General features: G+C 39.2%; 1 pseudogene; it reads left to right on the top strand.

The window, feature by feature from the left end:
• The first annotated feature begins 20368 nt into the window (after window positions 1-20368).
• On the top strand, window positions 20369-21722 carry LOC149474375 (uncharacterized; annotated as a pseudogene).
• Window positions 21723-22418: the final 696 nt, after the last annotated feature.

The raw sequence follows: 22418 nt of genomic DNA, 5'->3' as shown, positions 1-22418 counted from the left end.
TTTTTATGGTAATGCACTAGGCCTGTGCGCCCTCTGTTTTTTCTTTCATCATTCAGTATATTTGGATTCCCCCGGTCTATTTGAGGGCAGCAAGGTGTGCATGTTCCAGGACATTCTTAATGTGGTTGCAGCCTGCATCGAGTACATCCCCAAGCGCAGGAGCATTTGTGTTTGCTGGTTCATTATTCCATGTGCATACTCAGACGCAAGCTCATATTTCTGTGCAAAGGCTCAATGCAAAACGGGCATTGGCATGCATATGTAAATGTATTAACACACGCACATGAAAAATTTCCATACGCACTTACAAGCTCACATGCACATAGTTTATGGGCACTAGCAGCAAACAGTCTATTTAAGCAGGACTATGACAGGAATGGATTGTTGAGTGGTCTTCAGCTACTTCCTGCTGTACCTGAACCTTGACCTGCTTTACCTGCCTGCCTGCTTGTGCACGACTCGGCTTGCTCCTGACCTGTCTTTGGATTTCTGCCTGTCTGCTGTGTCCTTGGCTTGTATTCTGACTGTGCTCCTGTCTTGTGCTCCTGTACCTCTCTCCTCTACTGTGTACCGATCCTGGCTTGTATCCTGACTCTTCCTCTGCCTGATGTTCCTGTATCTCACTACCTGGCTGTTGATGACCTTTTGACTTTTGTCATGGCTACGCACCTGTCTGCCAATCAAGTGTCACCGTGTTCCAGTTCCTGGTTCCTGCCTGGTGATCAACGGTCATCTGCTTCCTGCCAGCATCTTCTGGTGCTACCTACTACACCGGCCCTTGTGCCACCCTGTGTCCTCGCACCTCTTATCATCACTACCAGGGGTTATGGACAAGAGGTGCAAAAGAAGCCCATCTCCAGCTTGATCTTCACTAGGTAAATGACAACATCCCTGAACACAACTGCATATAGGGGTGCACCTCCATCCCTGCAGGCAAATAAACATTCAGATGTGCAGTTACCAGTGTACAGCTGCAGTCTGTCATTTATTTCTGTCCATACATCTGTGTGTCCCTGGTGCATAAATATGCTTTTTTTACATGGTGTATGGCTCTTTGTGCCCATGTGAACTCTAGGCAGTTATAAAAGACACAATCTGATGTGCTGTAGTTCTGTGATCATTATTACATCGGTAAATGTTTTGGGGGTTTTTTTGTAGGTGGCCTAAAAGTTTGAATGTGACCTGAGAGGAGAGGGTTGGATGGTGCTGGCCATCAGACACCTACTGTTAGAAAAAAAAAATAGGGAAATCACTGAATTAAAGGTGATTATTACAGCAAAAGTTGATTTAGCTATTTCATATTTTTATAGTATTTTTGGCTGCAGTTATGCTTTCATGCCAACATAAATTTCTCCAACATACATTTAAAATTTAATTGGAATTTTTAAATATTTTATAATTTTTATATTTTTATGGAGGTGATGAAGCAGAGGCAGGAAAAGAGAATTATAATAAGAAAGAACTTAAAGTAGTTGTAAACCTAAAAAACACAAATCAATCTAATCCTAAAGTTGAATAGATTTTACCTTTGCTAAACATTTGAGCTTAGTTTGGTATCTTGAAGCAATCCCCTTCTCCAGAAATCCCCCCTGCTCTTCTGAACAGAATAAATCCGACACAAGTAGAAAAATGGTGTTGCCTCTCCCCTTCTCCTGTGAGATGCTACATGCTGTTTTGCAAACAAGACCAGCATGAGCCTCCATGTAATATACTGCAAATGAGTGGGGGAGCAGGTGTCCTCTGCCTCCTGGTCTCTACCTACACAAAATCGAGAACTCAGCACCAGTGATTTATGACATAGATCGGCATCACTTCAGTAATGCTGTATCTAGGTAGGTCTGCTGACAGCTGATTATTGTCCTGCTCTATTCACAGCACCTAGCTTGTGAATTGCTGTTTACAGAGTTTTACATGAACATGTTTTCTGGTACACATTGCCACTTTAGGCTGCAAGATTCCTAGGATTTTTTACATTAACCCCTTCCTGCCAGCTTTCTCCTGATTAGCACAGATCTTGTGCCGTAAGCATGGCTGACATAGTCACTGGTACCTGTGTATTCCCTTGAATTAATTCAGGAGACAGGCTCTCAGGCATAGAGATGTCAGATAGCTATGCATGTTCTTGAGCCGAGGCTGGAGGGTGTATATAACTGAGGGATTATGTGACATCACATCTCCATCTACTATTGTCTGGTCCTAAGCCATGCCCACAGACCAGCAGTTTTTGGAGGGCTGAGACAAGCTAAGGGAGCATTTTTCTGAGGTACACTCACAGCTGTATGTATTTTTACATTAAAATGTATTAATTTATGGCAAAAGTAAATTTTTTTATATTTGGATTTACAACCACTTTAAGGCAAATAGGGAAGTGAGGTCACTTGTCACAGTGCCATGTCTAGAGTGAAAATATTATTCTTATTATTATTAATATATACATTATATATATATATATATATATATATACTGTATATGGCAATCAAGTCAAACTGGGACTTATAATTTTACAGGTATAAAAAGGGATGCTAGTGTGGTGGTACTACACACAGTAGTAAGTGGCAAGTGTGTCCTATTACTGATAGGCAGTGCACATATCGCGGGCCAGTCCAGAGACTGTTAATCAAGATTGCAGACAGTGTTAGTGCATTCATGGAATACCGTGTGGTAATGACGTCTCTTGTGAACAAAGGCGTAAAACCCATGGATATCTACAGAAGACTTCAAGTACAGTACAGTAAAGAGCAGTAGTAAGACATTTGAATGGTGTAATTGTTTCAAAGATGATTGTACATTTGTCCGTGACAATCCCAGCTGTGATGGTTCCCTGCCCACAGCAGTCATTCCTGTGAACATTGAACATTTAGTGCATGGGAGACCTAAACCTGGATATCTGGCGCATAACCTATCGTAAAATTGCACAAGAGACAAAATCTTTCTGTGGAAATGGTGAACATAATGATGACGAAGTGAAGCAGGCTGTCCTAGGATTGTTCAGGCGTACTGACAAATCTTTCTATGTCAAAGCTTTCCAGGCATTGGTTAAATACTGGGATAAGTGTATAAATGTAGCAGGGGAGTATGTAAAAAAAAAAATGCAGTTTTCACTCCTTCAAATTTGTTCTTTTATTATATACTGTAATCTTTGTAGTCTCATTTTGACTTCAATGCTCCTCCTTGTGTGTGTGTATATATATATATATATATATATATATATATATATATATATATGTGTATATATATATATATATATATATATATTTATATGATAATAAGAATACAATTTAAGAATAACCATTTAAAAAAAATCCAATTTGATATGACATCCACACCACATTTAGAAAGAGTTGTATGCAAGCTGGATAAATTGATTTTTATTTAATTTGTATGTTAAGCTAAAAACATTGTTTCTTTTGCTTTGGATAGAGTAAGCAAAGCTTAGAAGCCCTGTCAGGTTTTTACTTCTTTTCTGATTTCCCCTTTATTTTCTGTCCTGCTGACAACCTTTACCAGAGAGGAAGTGAGGGGGAAATTTGCAACAGCAACACAGATAGTAATACAATTCTTTTTTTTTTTTAAAGGAGAATAGGGGAAGACTAGAACTCTTGTCAGATTTTTTATTTTTGTCTTTATCCCTGTTGCAGATTTTCCCTCCCTTCCTGTCTAGTGAAACTATAGTCACAAGATAATAAGCTAGGGCAGATCTCTACAACAGATCCCTAAACAACAATTTAAAATTAGACAAGGGTTCTAATCCTTTCCCACTCTATCCAAAAAAAAAGGTTTATGGCTTGATATACAATTTAAGCTTTATCAGTGCAATAAACCAGCATTTCTTGCACACAGCGACATAAAGAAATGATATGTATATCTTGCTGTTCAGAAAGTGATGCTTCACTACACGGGTCCTGGAAGTTAAATGAAAAGACTAAACAGTAGGAAAAATGTATTGTTTACTCAAATATTATTTTCTCCCGAGTATTCTGTCTTCCTGTTTTTGAAGGAGTCAAATTATTATTATTCAAATTATTGTAAATGCTAGTATTGCAGACAAAAGCTAGAGTGAAACATCCCATTTTTCATAACTTTCATTATGTCAAATTTGAAGCAATGGGAACAGTGCTGATAGCTATATTGCTTGTCAGAAAATCTATTTTCTGAGTTTGCTACTCCTAATCATTCATGCTTATGGAAATATAATTGGGTTCTCTATAATTCACTCCATTCCACCTAAAAATAAACAAATTAATATTTTTGTTTTCAATGTCCTGGATATAAATCTTTCACAACAGCACGTTTTCTCAAGAGGACAATGCAATGTTTCAGTGTTTGTTTCATATGGTTTTCTCATAACTTGTAAGTTATAAAATGTTGATTTTTTTTTGTCATTTGGAGCTGATTGCAATATTTTCAATCTCAAAGGAGTAAGCAAATATTTTCAGCATTTTGTGGCACATGTATAGACTTCTTGAGCCGTAAGCACATAGCAAACTCTTAGAGGAGATTAGAGGTGCTCGGGGTCTCCATCTAAAATAGAATGAGCTGATTGGGAAAAATTATGGATTTATTGCAGATCAAAGGCCATTAGGCATGTTACCCTACCTAAGCAAGAGTAATCCCACATGTACGCAAGATGTAGGTGTCAAATAAGAAATTGAAATCCCACTGGAGCATCAAAAACATAAAGCTGCCAAATATTTATTTTACTGCACATTTCATCTACTTCAGCAGGTTAGGTGCCTATTACTTTTTCAGAGCCATTTCAGATCTAACGAATTTAACAAATCACAGCTTGATCTTATGAAACCAACTCTGCTCCAAATGAGGTGCTAGGAAAGGTATTTACACTTGCACTAAATTTGTACTCAAGAGTTTTGAAGAAGAACAATAGTTGTAGGAAATTGACTGATCATACAGTCGACAGTCAGGTAATAAAATCGTTAGTCAAGAAGGCCATGTTTTGAAAAGATAAAAGACTTACAAGTGATAGAATTCCTAGGATGCAGTACATCTAACCACTTCCTCCCAAAGGATGTATACATATGTCCTCTGGTTGAAGTGGTTATACCTGGATGATGCCTGCAGCTTCAGGCATCATCCTGGAGTTGTTCTTTTCAGCCAGCGATTCCCTTTAATGTAAAACCCATCCTAGTGGCTAATTAGCCGCAAGGATGGCTTTTACGGGTAGCAGCTCTCTCTGGCTCTCCTCTCCACTGGGGACTGTTGCGCTGACTTACCATAAAGGGTTTCTTAGACCAGATCATCTCCAATCACCTCTATGGCATTAGACAGCAGAAGTGACCAGTATTTTGTCACTTCCAGTTTCTGAGTTTTATTCACAAGCTATTGCTAGCTTGTACAAACATTGGATCAGACAGATCATGATAGCCTAGGCGATCCGAGCGGAAGTTTGACACCCTTCTCTTTGCCCGCAGTCATTTGGGACATGTCACAGGTTCCAGAAGACTTCAGGACCATTTGCAAAGCTAATGACTTCCCAACCTTAGTTTTTAGATTACGCTATTCCACTGTTCTTTGCATTAGTGTCAGTTTGTGAAAAAGCTACATTGTGGTTTGTGGTCTATGTAACCTCCACAGAAATTTTACACATTTAAAATGTTATTTGTCAAATTTGTGTTTTAAAAAAAAAAAAGGTGCACACACGTTAGACCCAGATTTCAGACTTGATCTATCTTAGAAGACTATGTTTATACCACTTGGTTGTGTCCCCCTTACAATATGTTATAATGTAAAGCCCTCCCCCATCTTCCAAAATATTTAAAAGGATGCTTATGTCCTCTGGTATCAACCTCCTCCTCCTGTCTGTGACACATTTTGCAAGAGAAATTGAGTCTCTCTAGCCCCTGTACCATCTCAAAGATGGGGCATCTGTAAAGGATACAGTGAAGGAAATAAATATTTGATCCCCTGCTGAGTTTGAATGTTTGCCCACTCACAAAGAAATGGTCAGTCTAAAAATGGAATGGTAGGTGTATTGTAACACTGAGAGACAGAATAGCAACAAAAAATTCAAAAGAAATGCATGTCTAACAAATTATGCACTGATTTGCATGTTCATGAGGGAAATAAGTATTTGATCCCCTTCACAAATCATGAAGTAGTACTTGGTGGCAAATCCCTTGTTGGCAGTCACAGAGGTCAGATGTTTCCTGTAGTTGGCCACTAGGTTTGCACACTTCTCGGGAGGGATTTTGGCCCACTCCTCCTGGCAGATCCTCTCCAAGTCATTAGGGTTTGGTGGCTGACGTTTGGCAACTTGAACTTTCAGCTCCCTCCACAGATTTTTAGTCGGATTAAGGTCTGGAGACTGGCTAGGCCACTCCAGGACCTTAATGTTCTTCTTAAATTACTGTAAGATATAATTTGAGAAATAGGAATATATAAATGTTTTACATTGACTTCACAAAGACTTTAACATATAGGAAGGTACAGGACTCTTCAACAGGGAAACAGACAACAATAAAAGTCAAGCATTTCAGGAGGCATTTGAGCACTCCTCTACTTCACTAGCTGCTGTTGGAGAGTTACTCTAACTAGCTGTCTCTTGTTCAAGAACAGCTAATCATGGGAAAAAGAACTCCTCGACAGCGAGACATTTTGACAGAGGGACTAACCCTTCCCCATTTCATTCAAAACTATAGATAAAAATAATTAGAGATCCTTATTATAAAGGATGCTTACAAATTTTACTAAGGCCTTACCAAAAACCTGAACATCCTCCTGAAAGAAACAGATTTTTTAAAGAGGCTCTTGTCCCTCAACATTGGAACAAAGTGCCCTGCAAAGCACCTTTTCCCAATCTTCAGGTTCCTCCATAATGTTGAAAGGCATGTGGTCTGTTCTGGTATATGTTTTTGTTTGATACATGCCCCCCCCCTCCCTCCCACAACTGTGGCGGGCTTCCCGTGTATTTTTTAAACAATATATTGCCAGTTTGGTTTATAATTTCACAATTGGCATGGTCCCAAATGTGTAGTTAGATATATATTTCACTAAGGAGGGCATTTAGCCTAATACGGAATGGAGGTCATATTGCTAATGACAAAGTATTCCAAAAAGTAGTTAACCCAAAAATGAAAACGTGAAAAAACACAGCAATTTTCTGTGTAAAACACAGTACTTTGCTTTCAAATTGTACAGGGCTCTATGTTGACTAACACAACACATTTGAAATTAAAATCACTGTGAACACAAAGCAAACCACATGAGGACAGCCTGGGGATGAGAACAGTCAAAGTCATTTGTCTGGTTCACCTGCATGACCCTGCAGAGTATGAAGGTTAATAAAGAAAAAAAAAGAAAGAAATGCACTCTATTATAAACAATGCCATAAAATTGTTGATGTCATAGTAAATATTTCATTTAATATGGCATCAATAATTGTATGGCATTGTTTAACAAAGAAACACAGTATAAGCATTTTACTAAAATATAAAAAAGAGAAGACATAAACAATAAGACTAGAAAACACCAGTGATGAACATTACCAACCATTAGAAAAAAGTGGTTATGTCCCATAACCCATAGAGATTCGGGAAAACCATTGAGAGCAAAACTGTGTACCCAGGCTTTCCAGTGTTTGAAACCTAAAATAATTATTAATAAACACCAAAAACTATCAGTTTTCACAATTAATCTCCTTTCTGTATTCAGGGCTATTAAAACTAATAAAGCATTTAATTCAACGTATGCATGTGAATTTTAAAGAAATCAAATGTGCTCTTAAAGCAGATATCAATTCATGCACACATGTTCATAGATTTCCATTGTTACATTATAATTTTCAATAAGTAGTGTCAATAGACAGTAGTCAAGTCTCAATTGAGCAGGAAAAAAAAAACATTGCACACCTCAAGAATAATTTGCAAGCAATACTTTTTGTATGTGATTTACTGCAATGTTTAAAGATATATGGAGAAAAATTAAAGCAGTATTAAACCCAAAACAAAAGTGTAACATATTGCAGCGTACCAATCATTAGATGTGGTGGCTGCATTCATTTTCTTTTAGTTTTTTTTTTCCTCTGTTTTCACCTGGTGTTCAGTGTACCTCCAGTATTAGAGTGCTACACTCTGGATGGCGGTGCAACAGATACTGCCCTGGGCAGCAGCAATCTTAGTCGGGTTTGTGTGTGTGTGCGGGGGGGGGGGGTAGTGTTCTATTTAAAAACAGCAGAATTACTGGCTAGATCTCCAGGTGGAAACAAAAGAAATAAAGCCTAAAAAAGAAAAAAAAATGTTGCCATCACATCTAAGAAATGTAAGCTAAAGTATAATAAATGTTTGCAGTATAACAAGTTTTATATGATAAAACTTTCCACAAAGGGTCACTCTTATTAAAAAAGTACATATAAAAGTACATATAATTCAAATGACAAAGTCTGGAGCCATAGAACGATATAACATACAGTATGCTAACTTGTTATTGCTTGAAAGCAAAATATGCTTAACATTTACTGTTGTGGAAAGAGCACATAATTGCAGATCACTTAAAGAACAAACTGTCATAGTTTGCACTATTTTAAATAAGTGACTGTGGGCATGCTTTGTAGACCTTGATGTGCAGTAAACTGGTGGGAGATTGAATGGTGCTAATCTTCCATTTTGGAATAAACATTTTTGTATTTTGTTCACACTTTGGATTCCTTTAGTTTCATTTCTTGTAAGCAATATAATATATGGACCATCACTCTATAGACTTCACAACATGTGTACTAAGAGTGAAAGTATAACTTAAAGACCTTTTTGTTTTGTTTTTTTGGATAGAGTAATTCAAGAGTGGGGAGATTCACCAGAACAAGAATAAAAAGAAAATCTTCCAGTATGGACAATTGATGTACTGTGGACAACTGTCTAAGATGAGATTTCCCTCACACTGCAAAGCTATCTTCTTACTTCCTGGTACGTCTACAGGGGAGGAAGAAAAGGCGAATCTCAATGAAATACAGATGGGATCCTGGGATAAAAAAGTTGGCTTTAGATATACTTGGATTGGATATCACTTTCAATACTCCAGATTGGCCATGGACTACATGCATACACACACTATGACCAGTTTAACCAGAATTCAGAAGAAATCTCTCTCTCTCTTTCTCCCCATAGTGACCCAGAGGGAGCCTGGGAAGTCCTCTTTGAGGTTTATAAGTCTCCCAGGTTCCTCTCATATACATTTAGGGATTTCTGATTCGTGGTGTAGTGCAGGGTTTACTTCTCTCTCCACTGGGAATCAGACAAGTCTTGTTTGGGTGAGCTGAATGGTTCGTTAAAGCTAACAAGTTGTATATATGGAGGCTGACAAGGGGTAAGATTGCTCAGCCTGTTAGTTAGAACCTGTACTTTTAAGTAGTTAGTGCCAGGATACAGCTAGGTTTTTGTTTTGGTATTTTCTTTTGCCTTGTTCATTTTCTGAACCACTGTACAGCACCAGTAAATAGTCATGTAAATATCACCAATAAACACTGCACTGTTTGACACCACCTCATTGGATTTGGTATCTGGGCCTGAAAGGCTATGCCTTCTCTCTAAAGCACAGGCCAGGGCTTAACATGGGAAATATGGATGCCTTATCCTTGGTTCATTTCTGTTGGGCCATAGGTGTGGGAGATGACTCCCATCTCCTTTTCATGGTCTTCTTTATTAATAGCCTTTTCTCTAAAATTGTGGTCAAAAGTTTAGAGAATGACACAAATTTTAATTTCCACAAAGTCTGCTGCTTCAGTTTTTTAGATCTTTTTGTCAGATGTTACTATGGTATACTGAAGTATAATTACAAGCATTTCACAAGTGACAAATAATATTGACAATATTTTCAAGACCTCTGCAATTCGCCATCGCATGTTGTCAATCAACTTCTGGGCCACATCCTGACTGATGGCAGCCCATTCTTGCATGATCATTGCTTGGAGAGTGTCAGAATTTACAGGGTTTTTTTGTTTACCTGCCTCTTGAGGATTGACCACAAGTTCTCAGTTCTTTTCTCAGGGCTATGTTCTTAGGCAAAATTGTGAGCAAGCCCTCTCCCATGGCTGACAAGCAACCCCACACATGCGTGGTCTCAGGATGCTTTACTGTTGGCATGACACAGGACTGATGGTAGTGCTCACCTTTTCTTCTCCGGACAAGGGTTTTTCTGGACGCCCCAAACAATTGGAAAGCGGATTCATCAGAGAAAATTACTTTACCCCAGCCCTCAGTAGCCCAATCCATTTACCTTTTGCAGAAATCAGTCTGTCCCTGATGTTTTTCCTGGAGAGAAGTGGCTTTTTTGCTGCCTTTCTTAACACCAGGCCATCTTCCAAAAATCTTTGCCTCACTGTGCATGCAGGTGGACTCACACCTGCCTGCTGCTATTCTTGAGTAGGCTCTGCACTGGTGGTGCCCCAGTCCTGCAGCTGAATCAACTTTAGGAGACAGTCCTGGTGCTTGCTGGACTTTCTTGGGTGCCCTGAAGCCTTCTTCACAATAATTAAACCTCTCTCCATGAAGTTCTTGATGATCCAATAAATGGTTGATTTAGGTGCAACCTTAGTAGCAGCAATATCCTTGCCTGTGAATCCCTTTTTGTGCAAAGCAATGATTCCTTGCAGGTGACCATGGTTAACAGAGGAAGAACAACCATTTCAAGCACCACCCTCCATTTAAAGCTTCCAGTCAGTTTTTCTAGCTCATCAAGTATGACCGAGTGATTTCCAGCCTTTCCCTGGTCAACACTGAGACATATGTCACCTGTTTTTTTGGGGCAGGGCTGAAATGCAGTGGAAATGTTTTGGGTTTTTTTTGGGGGGGGGGGGGGGCTAAGTTCATTTTCATGGCAAAGAGGGACTTTGTAATTAATTGAAATTCATATGATTGTTGAGTATATGCAAATTACCATCATCATAAACGGAGGTAGCAGACTTAGGGAAAATTAATATTTGTGTCATTCTCAAAACTTTTGGCCAGGAAGCAGAGAATAGCACCAGCTGCAGGGGATGGAGGAATAAGGTAAGTGTATATCCTTATTCATCACCCCTTAGACAAAATGAGCAGTTGACTGTTGCAGTGGGGAGAGGGACCCTCTGCAAGGGTAAACGTTTTGTTTCCATGGAAGGTAGCCTTAAGGAATCACAATCAATACCATTCCTACAATAATCACCAAGCTGACACAGAAATTGAAAAAAAAAACAAAACAAAACATGTAGTTACATTTTCCAGATAAGGAATTAATACCATAGCTTGTAAAATTTACAAGACCAGCTGAATGAAATTGAACACCAAATTTTTAATTGTCAGAAGGAAGCACTTAAAAATAAACTGCCCTTTATTTAAGTCTTTTATAACTTAAAATGTGATAATGATTTCGCTCATCTCAACATAAACTGAGAAGAAAAAAGTAAAAGACTTTACTTTCGTTGAATAACACATTAGCAGGATGCTAAAGACAAATAAATCAAAAATAAATAAAAATACTCCTCCTTTGCTTGCAATAGTATCTTTTACTCACAGATTCAACAAATATATACACAATTCATGCAGATAATCAAATTATAATCTGTCCAATGATATTTGGTTTTCTGCGCTTATGGACTTAAGAGTCTCCTGAACAGCAGCTGAACACCAAACTAAAGTCCCCAGAGAAGACAATAGTGATATAATAGATTAAAGGAAGGGGTGCCGTGCTTTTAGGACCTTAAAATAATAAAAAAACGAAACCCAACTTATCTGAAAGATATGCAAATCATATTATGTGGGAAAGCAACTTCTCAGTGTAGACTAAACACTTCAGTGCTGCTTGATCAATATACCATTCCATATGATGTGACCAAATCTTCAGTGCTTCTTGGTACTCAATGCTCTTTTTTGTTGTTATTTCAGTTCCAAGAGATGTCTTTCTCTCTCTGTCCTCCACTTATACAGCAAATTGACACCAGTTTCCAATATCCTCCCTGAAGATGTCCAACAAAGACAAAATGCGTTCGGCTGCCCTTTACATCCATTATGTCCACTTTTCAATGTTTGTTCTAAGGTGGTGGTATGGTAAGGACATTGAAAGTTGATATCAATGAGCTGTATAAGTGGAGGAGAGAGAGTAAGAGAGAGAGAGAGAACGCATCTTGAAGCTGTAATAACAACAAAGAACTGCTTTGAGACCTACTTATTAACTTAAAGGGTCAAATATTCTGGTCAGTGCGTTTACCAAAGGGGAAATGTGGAATGGCACTGACTATCAAAAATCTGTGAAGTTTGGTCACATCATACACAGTGGTGTATTGATCAAGCAGCACTGAAGAGTTTGTTTCCCACATGAAATTTGTTTAGTGTATGTAATGTATATTGCTTTGGAGAACTATTAGTGACACTTAATTTGCATTGTGATCACAGTACACAGTGTATTTCATCACAAATAGATATGCTTTACCCAATGGATTAGAACATTTTTGTTATGAATGGATACGTTTTGTACAATATATTAGAATATTTTACCAATGGTTCTGATTATGTTTTGCACATCTTTCATAGATATGCACAGACAATTTTACTGATTTGTCATGAAATCTTTACCCCAAAAGATATGGACAATACTGACAAAAGATGTTAGATATAAAATGAAACGCTATCCTTAACCCTAGATTCACATTAGTGCATGCTGCGTGGCCCGCATTTGCATGGGAATGGCAGCCTATTGATTTGAATGAGTTTCTGTGCCCATGTTTCAAGCAAGAAAAATGTGCATGCACCTTTTCAATAACACATCCGCAGGGAAACCATATGGTCCTTTTGACCATGCGGTTTCCCTGTAGTTCCCGATCCCATTGTGAACTGAGATGCATGGGAGTGTCATTCCGAAAGAATGGCAGCCCCACACATCTTGCAAGAGCAGCACAATTTAGTTGCAGGAGGTTGCGGGTGTGGGAACAGGTGCGATTCCAGCACCCACAACCAGCCTGCACACTGCGAATAGTGGGAGCCTAGCCTAAATCATTGGGGTTCCACTATAACCAACCTCCATTCAATATATTTTACATATTCTAAAAGAAAAAAAAATTATAGCAAAATAAAAATATCATTCTCCCCAAGACAATTATATAAATTGCAAATATTTTAGTACCTTAGCTGAAAATTCCTATCTGCCACTGTTAAGCAGATATTAAGACAGGCATTGCACTTGCTAAAAGTGAGTGCCAATGGGAAAGGTCTGCCTGCATTATGGCCATAACAAATTCAAATTTTCTATTATAAAGTGTTGTAGGCTCCTGGTATCTTTTTACATGGTCAACTCAAACAGGAAGTTAATAGCACAATGGACCAGCAGATCAACAGATATTTTCTGCATTTGCAGATTTTTTAAAGAAGCAAATAACGAGAAATGTACTGCAGAGATGCACTGCATATGTTTTTAGTTTTGTTTTGTACACACATACACATCAGAAATTGGTTAGGATGCCTGCAATATTACCTCAAGCTATGTGCAGACTTCTAAAAAATGTTGATTACATGAGCAGAGGAATAATATTTTCGAACTTCTCTCCATAATCTGAACACTGTTACCATGGTCGAACGGATACATAATTTGAATTTTAGTTTTAGCAGAGCACAGCTGGTTGCAATAAAACGAAAAAATGATTTTTAATAGTTTTAAACCACAAAATGGCTTTTGTAGCATTTATACTTATATTATACAATTATGTTATAACATTTTCACCATGTTATATAATTTTCTTTATGAATACTTCACGTCTCAGTTAAAGTGATATTAAAGTTTAAAAAATAGGTTATACTTACTTGCTCTGTGCAATAATATTGCATAGAGTGGTCCTTTACCTCCTCCTTTGCAGTCCCCTGCTGGTGCTGTCAGCTTCTTCTTCCTCTGAGCGCGCTTTTAGAAAGCTGTGTGATATGGGGGTACCTCTGTGGGAGTGCTTCCAAGCCGGGCTGTAGGAATTATTAGGCAACAGTGTGTGGCTTAGGCAAGCCCCCACTCCCTCCTCACAGGATTTGACTGACAGCAGCAGGAGCCTATGGCTCCTGATGCTCTCAGAATCTCCTGTGAGATGAGGAAGACAGAGCAGTGGTGTTGCATCTGGCACAGCACTAAGTTTCTTAGGTAAGTGATTAGCGATGGGGAAATAGAACGCATTAACGTAAAAAAAACCTTTTGCTATTAGAACCACTTTAACGCAATAACTTGAGCTACTTGAGACACAACTTAAGTCTATCCCGTAATGCTCATACAGAAACAAAGCTGCAGCTACCAGAGAAGAATTCAATCTTCTACTAAACGATAAAGTGTAAAAATAATTGTGATGGACAAAAAGAAACATCTATACTTACACCAATACACTAAGGCCTATGTTTGCTAACCTACTAAACCCCAACTTGAAAGACAACAGACCTATTAAACTTCACCCAGCAGATAACACAATTACAGCTAACACATGCCATCATTGTCAACATATTTACTTCCATGTTATTTCAGCTATATCAGGTACCCATTATTTTTACCTTACCCAAGCAGATGAACTCTTCCAAAATTCTACCTTGACTTATCACAAACTATAAAAGATAAGACAGAAACTCCAGGGACCATGTCAGAAATTCTCAGTGTCTTTAAATTGAACAAAACCACTGGTGCTGATGGCTTATTGCCTTATATTACAAGGCATCCTGTACTATTATCGCCCACATCTCCCCCATTTAACCATATCCACAGTTCTCTATTTCTCATCTTTAATGGCAGATTTTGTGCTGCTGCCAAAGCCTGACAAAGTATCTTTAGACGCACACAAGTATAGGCCTATTTCACTCCTTGACACTGATATCAAATTATTATCTAAGATTCTTGCAGCCAAACTTACACATTTCTATATACTTGAATTCATAAAGACTTTGCCCTACACAGACAAGTGTCTGAAAACTAGAGGTGGGAAGGCCTGGAAAAAAAATAAAAAAATTGGAGAAAAAAACATTTATTTTTCAAAGCCATTTTTTTCCAGAAAAATGAAACAAAAAAAAAAGTGTGGAATATGTTCTTTTACAATGATAAATAATATATCTATGACATGGTATTCAAACTATTTAACATGAAGGGCTTAATGAAAGATTTTTGGGGACTTTAAGTATTGTCCGAAATTATTGCAGGGTCTCTCAGCTGAAGACTAGTAAATCCTGAAATACAATTTAAGTAACATATGCATTTCTGCAACTGAGCACTGCAGGAGAAAGGCTCCAGTTTAGTTTGCTTGTGGGCTCCATCTTGTACCTCCTACAGTTTGGTGATTGTTGGGATACAGTAAATGATAGTTTCTGTCCTCCTCTCAGGCTTTAATGTACTGGTAAGAGAGTAAATTTGTCTAATAAATTTATCTTTTTAACCTTTAAATAATTCCTATCAATGTTCTCCACCAACACAGCATAATGTTTACCTATAGTCTGGTCAGTAAATTGTTTTTTATTTTCTTCCACTCAGTAAGATGTGAAAACAACATTTTGGAGTTTGGGAACATTTCCACATTGCAGTTTCTGCTGAGAGCAGAAAGGAGGTTTAGCTTTTTACTGAATAAGCTGTCATTTTATTTCAAGCATATAATTTTCAAGCCAATTTCCTTCCCTGGCTATAGGCATTATACTACTGACTAACAGCCAGCGTACAATATCTCAACTACTTTTCAGACATCATCAAGGCTGTTCCTTTTTTGCACATCCTATTTATTTTAGCCCTGGAACCCCATATTCACTTTACCGGAGCCAATCCAAACAAAGTAAGTTCCAAAAGGTAAGGTAATTCAAGGTCCAGATAACTTTCAAAACATAAAAATTTGTTTTAATTTTTTATCTTTTTCTAAACCTGACCCAACCACCTGTCATTTTACCAAATCTTCTAGTCGAACTCAGTTTCTGCCTAACTATCATCAAAGACAAATTAACAGTCTCAAATGCGTCTCTTCTTGAAAGTACAGCATCCACTACTACACAAACGTTTAACTTCAAATTGCCAAAATCTTATTTGGAATACCTGGGTAAATGCCTTACCCATTTCCACCAGATGCTATACAAAATCTACCCATCTTCTAAACCCTTAAAGGTTCGCTTTAAGGTTTAATCTCCCAAAATTCATTTACCTTTTATGAACCCTCCCAATACCTATTCCACTCATCACACTTTAAGCATATGTAAACCCAACATTTCATATTCTTGATATGTGCCTGCCTATGTACTCAGCCTGCTCTTCTACAATGTGTTGACATGCCTAATTTAAAAAAAAAACTTTAAAGCTGCTAAAGTTGTACCACAAACTGCTATTTTTACACCAGGCTCACCACTCTTTGGGCTCTTCCTTTACTCCCACCTCAGATGAGACCTCAATCTATGAGCCCCTTAATGTGTCACACTTTGCTTACATGATTCATGGAATCCAAGATAATTGAACTAATTTCCTCTAATTTAGCCTTGTTACCACTTCTAAAAAAAATACACTATTCCTACCCGGTTTGGGAAATTGACTGGTGGACATTCAATAAATTTCAATACTTATACTGTTTCATTAACAATAATTCTATTTTCATCTGAATGGAGATTAAAAATAGACATCAGGGGGGCATTTCTAAGTAGTGCAGGAAGATGGCTGCCTGAGATAGGAGCTCCTTTCTGACCCTGCTAAAATGGCAACTCGCAGCGACCACAGGCATCTGTGACAGCCGTGTCACACACAGCATTAGTTGACCACAACCCACCCAAGATGACTAAGGGGAAAAAAACCCTAAGGGACCAAGGAAACTTATGGAATTCTTTGTGGCCTCACACAGCATCCAGCCAAGATGGCGCCGACTCAGGGACACAGGATGATCTGTCAGAGCTGCAACAGGAAGACACCTCACTGTCCCCATCAGCCTCTGACACAGACATGTGTCTCCAGTGAAATGCATGTGTAAAAGACCGGCTTCATCACCTCTGCACTCACCCTGTACAAAGGCTCCAGTAAGTAAAAAGAAATCAATACACATTTCTGATGAAACACCAGAATTAATGGAACCTATACACTTAATGGCAGAGCTGCCAGCCCCAGATACCCCCATCACAGCCTTTACAATGAAACAAATGCTACTATCCTTACATAAAGATATACAAATCGATCTTCAAAAATCGGTACACCATGTCCAAACACAAGTCAGCCACCTTGAAGAACGTACAGATGCATCAGAAAGAAAAATTCAAGAATATGTAATTGCACATAATACCCTGATAGATGCATATGAGGCACAATCACAAGAGATCATAAAACTTAAAGAAAAAATGGCTGACATTGAGGACTGCTCAAGGAGAAACAATGTAAAATTAAGGGGAATCCCTGATTCAATCACCCCATCTGAGCTACCCTTATACTTGGTTATACCATCTATGTCACCATCTGAGCTTTTTATAGATAGAGCTCACAGAGTAATGAAACCTAAGCATCTACCAGACACCATCCCTAGAGACATTATTGCCAGAGTACATTTTTACTATGCCAAAGAAGCACTCATAATGGCCATGAGAAAACTCAAGCCCTCCCTGCTCCATTCGAAAATTTAGCGATATTTGCAGATATATCCACTTACACTGCACGAAAACGCAAGGAATTTAAATGCATTACAGCGGCACTTCTAAAACATAAAATAAAATACCAATGGGGATACCCTACAAAAATCCTAGTCACCTATCAAGAAAATCTGATCCTGACTCCCAATGATGGGCTAAAAGTCCTGACATCTTGGAACATTTCTGTACCAACAGAATCGCAACACATGAGCAAAGAAAAACATGCAAACGTTTCATCAGACTGGGATGCAATCTCTAACACTTGAACAATGGTTCCTTTATTCTTTTTGCTGCCTACCACTCTTATTAACAGGGAAAAGATAGCTCCTGTATATTTCATGTATACTATACACCCCACCGATTAATGAGTCTGCTATGCATGCTCAAACCAGTTTTTTTCGTTGTTTTCTTCTGCTTGTTATTTTTCCATGTTATTACTATTTTTGCTACATACTCCTTCTGTCAATAAGAAATGTATCTCTGTACTGATGGATACATCTGAGAAAATCAACTCCCTCACAGGTTTGGGAGGGAATAACCAGTGCTGTACTTGGTACCTACAATCTCTAATAATCTTTCTGGATACTCTAATGCAAAACTATAGAATCCAAAATCATAACATTCTTTAACGTTAATGGACTTAACAGCCCTTACAAATGCACATCTCTATGGAGAGAATCCTTAAACACTAGATGTGATATCATGTGTATACAGGAGACACACTATAATAAGGCTAACCCACCTATATGCAAACATCGAAAGTTCACACATTACTTTTTTGCAAATGCTAATAAAAAAAGCAAGGGGGTAATGATTGCAATAAAAGATACCATAGCAATACAAACTCACTCAATATTTTCAGACCCATGTGGCAGATATATTATTTTGTTGCAAAAATAGACAATTTCCTAATGACACTAGTAAATGTATACGCCCCTAACAAGGGACATAAATCCTTCCTTAAAACTTTCTCTGCCAAAATTAAACTATTCAGACAAGGAGCTTTATTCATATGTGGAGACTTTAATGAAGTCATTGACACATGGAGGAGAGAAAGATTACATACTTTTCTCAATCACAACACTCATATTCACGGATTGATCTACTATTAGTGGATAAACAATCCTTACAACAAGTAACTAAAATGGAGATTGGGTCCATAACATGGTTAGACCATGCCCCACTTACCTCCGAAGTCTTTACAACACCATACCCCAACAATCTTTCTATATGGAAATTAAACTCAGCCCTACTCACAAATCACAATTACAAATCCCAGATAGATAAAGAGCTGCTCTCTTATTTCCAAACCAATTCTAGTGATGATATAGGTGACTATGTTCTATGGAACGCACATATAGCATACATAAGTTGAATATTCATCAACATGGGAGCTTACAAGAAAAAAATTGAAAGCTAAACAAATATACTAACACAAATCAAACTCCTTGAAACAAGACATAAACAATGCCCCAAACAGGCCATACTATCTCAATTACGCTCTTTACAAGAGAACTTGAGGCTTCGCATTATTGAGCAATATGACTTTATCAGTTTGATCTCTTCCTTTACAAAGTGAACAATTCTAACTCTCAAATGTTAGGTATACATTTAAATTTATTGGCTAAAGCAAATATATTTCCTGGTGCCTCCATGGCAGCATACTGTGATAAGCTCCACCTTAGACTCCTCCCTCAGGACCAGTGAATATATAGAAAGAAAGGATTAAGGTACTCCCTGCGTTCTCCTTTTTTACCTCATACCTTATGGTCAGTGAATGTAAGTCGGTCGTCCTTACCTCTGCCGTGAGCAGCTTCTGGGTTCAGCCTCTCCCAGTCGCAGGCCCTACTCTTGGGCAGCTAAAGGTGCTAATAAGGTAGGGAGTCCCTTCTGGGGGTCTTTTGGGACTGCAGTTGTCACTCATCCAGCAACAATGTATCTGCCAACAGTTTCATGGCATTCTCTGGGGTTAAGACAGAGAGAGCAGCTATACCTTTCCTTTCTCCATGATTTTTCATGCACTCTTCCTACTCCTTCTCTGTTTCCTCTAGTTGCTGCATTTTTGTGGTCTGGCTGCTTCTCCCTGGATATTTGTCTTTCCCCCTCCTCCGTTGGCCTTTCTTTTTTTTCTGGTTCCCCTAAAGGAGCAGGTGAGCTCCCTCCTCTGGCTTTTCTGAATTTCCCGGTGTCTGCTCGGGCACAGCACACATGCCTGCTGAGTCTAAGCTGCTAGCGGGGTCCTAGGGCCAATGGTTCGCGCATGCATGGTGCACTCGATGCTACAGCTGCCACCTTGGCTATGGGCAAAAAGGCTATTTTTGCCCTTACATTCCTAGCTTTTTCCTTCTAGGATGGGGGAGGAATCTTTTTCTCTTAACCCTGCCCCTTCCACTATTTAGTCCCGGGAGATTTAGCGTGGCCTCGTGCGGCTTCAGTGTAGGTTGGCCTGGCTGAGAGCTCCTGGAAAAATTGCCACTATTCACCGGCGGTAATTCTTTTTTTCTTTGCTCTTTTTCTCTTTCTTTTCCTTTCTTCCCCTCTTTTCTTTTTTCTCCCCCTCTCCCCCTCTTCCTTTTCCCATACACCCTCTTTTATCATTTCCTCTTTATTCTCTCCCCAAAAAAAGGGGGGAGGGGGAAAAACCGTAATCTAAATCTTCTTCCTGTCTTATAGCTGCTATTTCTGCCCTTTGCTTAAGATGAGCCGTTCGCCGCCCGAACAAGACCCTCCTCTACTTCAAAGGTAAGGGTGTCTGACTGGGTAAGTAAAAAAAAAAAGAGTGCGCTTATGCTGGTACATTTATGTATTTCCTCCTTGTATGCCAGAAGAGGTCCAAGAGGACATCCAGGCGCCATGAGGAATCCAACGAGGGCAGCCCGAGCCAAGCTCGATCTTCCAGATGCCATTCAACTGGGGCACGTTCTTCTGCCAAAAGACAACGATCCTCATGTTCCCCAAGCCCTAGTCCTCGAAAATGCCGGGCATGTGAAGCTACCTCTCTACCAGGCAAGCTAGTCTGCACAGACTGTTTCAGGGATTATGCAGCGGAAAGAGGTTCAGAGAGCCATCAGGTTGTAGACTTACTAAAAAAAGTGGTCAAAGATTCACTCACAGAACTTGTAGCAGCTAATCTGTCACAACTATCATCACGGCTTCCTCAGGCGGAGGCATCAGATGCGCTACTACCAGGCCCATCCTCGGGTGAATCCTCTCACCAAATAGTGAACCGGCCATCTAAATAATCTGGAGAAGAAGATTGCTCAGATGAATCAGATCCTTCAGGCTTTAGCTTTTCCCTGGTTTAGCCTTATGTCCAGGCAGTCAAGCTTGCCATTGGTTGGGAAGAAATTGATTCTCTAGCAAGGAAATCAAAGAGCTGCTTCCCATTTCTTAAAAAGTGAATCACCTTCTTTACTCTGATGGATGAAATCAGGGATGTCATAGAAGGGGAATGGAAGAGGACAGAGAAAAGATTTTCTCTGTCACCTGAGCAAGCTATATCTGCTTTCAGAAGCAGACTCCAGAGTGTTGGATGGTCCACCGATAGTGGTCCGTTTAGAAAAACACATAACATTGCCTATGGATGACTCAACCTCATTTAAAGATCCCCTAGACAGACGAGTACATCTTGACCTAAAGAGAGCCTATCAGATTGCTGGAAATGCCTGCAAGCCAGCGATTGCACTGACATCTGTCTCCAATGCTTTGCATTTATGGACGGACAACATAGAGGTGGCTATCCAGCAGGGAGTTCCCCAGGAAGACATAGTCAAAGCTTTGGATGAGCTCAAGCTCTTGGCTGACTTAATTGGTGAAGTAGCTATCGATACAATAAGATCTTCTACAAGATCAATGCTGCATGCCGTAATGGCAAGACAGGCCTTATGGTTGAAGCCATGGGCAGCTGACATGGTGTCAAAACAGAATTGGTGTAAAATCCCTTTTAATGGTAAAGCACTGTTTGTAGAGAGGCTGGAAAAGGCCATTTCCCATGTTACAGGAGGAAAATCAGGCCTGTTGCCCCAAGACAGAAGACCTAGACGTACCATGGGATTTACTTCAAGATTTCAGCAGTTCAGTGGCAAGGATTACAGGTAGTTCAGACAGGGCAGAGACTCAAGGAAGGTCTGGAGAAGCACACAATCAACTTTTTGAGGACCCCCCCCCTCGGGCCTCTTATCGCCAAGTTCCCTTCGAGACTTCTGACGGAAGTCACAACAGTGATGGCAGTCCTATCGTACTGGCTAAGATGTCCATGGTTTCCTGTAGCGGTGTTTCTCAGTGTTTGCTCACCGATAAAAATTCCACTCATACCTTTTCTTCTGTGTCAGAATCAATACACACCTCTGAATCCTCACAAATTGAATCTTCATATATGGTTATTGAAAGGCAGAGGTTTCAGGCCCTAGGATGTTCTTTGGAGGTTATTTCAACTCTACTCAAAGCCAGAAAACCCTCTACAATTAATATGTATGACAAGGTTTGGAACAAGTTTAAGGCCTTTTCAGCTAGCAGGAACTCCAATCCAGATCTTCCCTCCACTTCTTAGCTTTTATGACTTCCTGCAGGCAGGTGTTAACCTAGGTTTAGGCCTGGGCACCTTAAATGTGCAGGTGGCAGTGATCTCGGCGGCAACAGAGTTAGGCCAAAGACTCACTTGTGGTTCAATTCTTCAAAGGCATTAAGAAGATACGTCAACCCGTCAAAAGAGATTTTCCCACCTGGGATCTGACTGTAGTTCTAGAGGCTTTATCCAGCCAACCCTTTTCTCTGTCTGAATCAGCTTCTTTGTGGAATGTGATTCTAATAGTGGGTTTTCTAATAACAGTATCATCTGGTAACAGAGTGTCA

The sequence above is a fragment of the Staurois parvus genome, unplaced genomic scaffold, assembly GCF_062004578.1.
Source record: "Staurois parvus isolate SC_StPar_1 unplaced genomic scaffold, SC_StPar_1.0 ptg000006l, whole genome shotgun sequence".
NCBI classification, from domain to species: Eukaryota; Metazoa; Chordata; class Amphibia; order Anura; family Ranidae; genus Staurois; species Staurois parvus.
The sequence above is the reverse complement of the archived record's forward strand: the minus strand, read 5'-3'. Positions and strand labels throughout refer to the sequence as shown.